The 2,500-nt window shown below is 57.2% G+C and overlaps 1 non-coding gene and 1 pseudogene across 1 annotated transcript in view; both read left to right on the top strand.

Moving 5' to 3' along the window:
* LOC146724516 (5.8S ribosomal RNA) overlaps nucleotides 1-10 on the top strand; it is a 155-nt gene extending 145 nt beyond the window's left edge. Inside the window, exon 1 of the ribosomal RNA XR_014924034.1 lies at nucleotides 1-10. This exon is cut by the window's left edge and continues 145 nt beyond it. This is a non-coding gene — a ribosomal RNA (5.8S ribosomal RNA).
* A 1,029-nt stretch (nucleotides 11-1,039) lies between these two features.
* LOC114941434 (large subunit ribosomal RNA) overlaps nucleotides 1,040-2,500 on the top strand; it is a 4,843-nt pseudogene continuing 3,382 nt past the window's right edge.

Below are 2,500 nucleotides of genomic sequence, written 5' to 3'. Positions count from 1 at the left end.
CTGAGGGTCGTTTTAGTACCCCTAAACTGCTTGCGCCCGAAAAGCGCGCACGGCCACGACGCGGGCGACCAGAGATTGGCGCGCGCGTCGCCTGTGCCCTGTGCAACGCTTACAATGGGCGTACGAGCGATCGTTGGACGTTCGCCCGAGGTGTCTGTGCCGCGCCGACCGGCCGCGGTGCAAATCCTGGCGTCGTCTGAAATGACACACCGAAATAATAATAATAATGAGGAGGAGAAGCGCACAAGCGTGTAAAACGTTGGCGAACGCGCGCCCAGAGAATGATGCGCGAATTAAGATGGTGAGCGTGTTTGTGTATCCAAGTCGTGTGTGTACGCGAGAGCCGAGGAGAAATGGGATGAGAGTAAGAGCGAAGGGAGCATCAAACGGCCAAAAAAAGGGTCAGAACGGTGAATGGCACCGCTTTCCCTAGAGCGGCGCGTGCGTCGTTGTCTCCCGAAAGTAGGTAGCGCTTGTCTCACCGTCTCTCCTCTCCGTACATCACACAGACTGACCGGACTGCTCTCGCACTCTGTGCCGCGTCTCTCGGTGCGATAGCGCTCGCGCGTCTTATGCCGAGGCGCCCTTGCCCGCACACATAACGGTATTACGGAGAAATATACGGCGCGTCGTCGTCCGGCGGAGAGAGCATTCGTAATCCTTTACCTCTTTACGGAGAAGGGTTTTGAATCGCGAGCCGACCGCGTGTCCGAGTCCACGAAATTTTCGTAAAGCGAATAAAGGGGACCGGCGCGCCGCGTCGTGTACTCGTCGAATCGATTCCGCCCGAATTTCGTATATAAAAAAGAAGGGAGAGCCGAGAATCTCGAACCCCGCGATATATCGTCTCCATTACCACCAACGAGTGTGTGTGCGGTTAGCGCCCCGGCGATTTGCCTTCTCGCGTATTTCGTGTGCTGCCGCTGCTGCTCTCTCGTTCGACGCTCTCTCTCTCTCCCTCTTATAATATATATTATAGAGGAGAGACGACGATGAGCGACGCGGAGGAGGCAAACGGCTACGAAAACTCACTATGCGACGACCTCAGAGCAGGCGAGATTACCCGCTGAATTTAAGCATATTATTAAGCGGAGGAAAAGAAACTAACCAGGATTTCCTTAGTAGCGGCGAGCGAACAGGAAAGAGCCCAGCACCGAATCCCGCGGTTCCGCCGCAGGGAAATGTGGTGTTTGGGAGGATCCGCTTATCCCGAGGTGCCGCGTCGCGTCCAAGTCCATCTTGAATGGGGCCACTTACCCGTAGAGGGTGCCAGGCCCGTAGCGACCGGTGCGCGCCTCGGGAGGATCTCTCCTTAGAGTCGGGTTGCTTGAGAGTGCAGCTCTAAGTGGGTGGTAAACTCCATCTAAGGCTAAATACGACCACGAGACCGATAGCGAACAAGTACCGTGAGGGAAAGTTGAAAAGAACTTTGAAGAGAGAGTTCAAGAGTACGTGAAACCGTTCAGGGGTAAACCTAAGAAACCCAAAAGATCGAACGGGGAGATTCATCGTCAGCGGCGCTGGCTTCGCGTCGGTCGGCGATGTCCCGCGGAGTTTTTGCGGCTCGCGCGCGGGCACGCTACCGTGCGCCTATGTCCGGAGCTCGTCGTCGTGCACTTCTCCCCAAGTAAAACGTCGCGACCCGCTGGGTGTCGGTCTACGGCCCGGGTGCGGTGTCTGTCGCGTCGCCGATAAAACGGCACGCGACAAACCCTCGGTCGCCCGGCCGGCTGCTCGGCGGTACGCGCAAGGTATCAGGCCGCACTATTCACGGTGCGTCGAGACCGTCGCAAGCGCGCGCCACGGTACTCGGAGGTTACGGACTTCGCGCCGTCCCCGGTCCTGGCCCGCTGTTGGTTACAGTACGGTACACCTTCGACAGGCCTGCGAACGTCTCCCGCGGTCTCGCGGGAGACCGATACCGGTCGGCGACGCTACTGCTTTGGGTACTCTTAGGACCCGTCTTGAAACACGGACCAAGGAGTCTAACATGTACGCGAGTCATTGGGACTTGTCGCGAGACCTAAAGGCGTAATGAAAGTGAAGGTCGGCCCTGGCCGTCGACCTAGGGAGGATGGGCCGCGTCGCGATGCGGCCTCGCACTCCCGGAGCGTCTCGTTCTCATCGCGAGAAGAGGCGCACCCAGAGCGTACACGTTGGGACCCGAAAGATGGTGAACTATGCCTGGTCAAGACGAAGTCAGGGGAAACCCTGATGGAGGTCCGTAGCGATTCTGACGTGCAAATCGATCGTCGGAACTGGGTATAGGGGCGAAAGACTAATCGAACCATCTAGTAGCTGGTTCCCTCCGAAGTTTCCCTCAGGATAGCTGGCACTCGGCCGTTCCGCACGGAACGCGCGCGAGTTTCATCTGGTAAAGCGAATGATTAGAGGCCTTGGAGCCGAAACGACCTCAACCTATTCTCAAACTTTAAATGGGTGAGATCTCTGGCTTTCTTGAATTATGAAGCCACGAGCATCTTCGGATCAGAGTGCCAAG

This window comes from Nylanderia fulva, unplaced genomic scaffold (genome assembly GCF_048542155.1).
Source record: "Nylanderia fulva isolate GAGA-0341 unplaced genomic scaffold, ASM4854215v1 Scaffold1278, whole genome shotgun sequence".
NCBI classification, from domain to species: domain Eukaryota; kingdom Metazoa; phylum Arthropoda; class Insecta; order Hymenoptera; family Formicidae; genus Nylanderia; species Nylanderia fulva.
The sequence above is the reverse complement of the archived record's forward strand: the minus strand, read 5'-3'. Positions and strand labels throughout refer to the sequence as shown.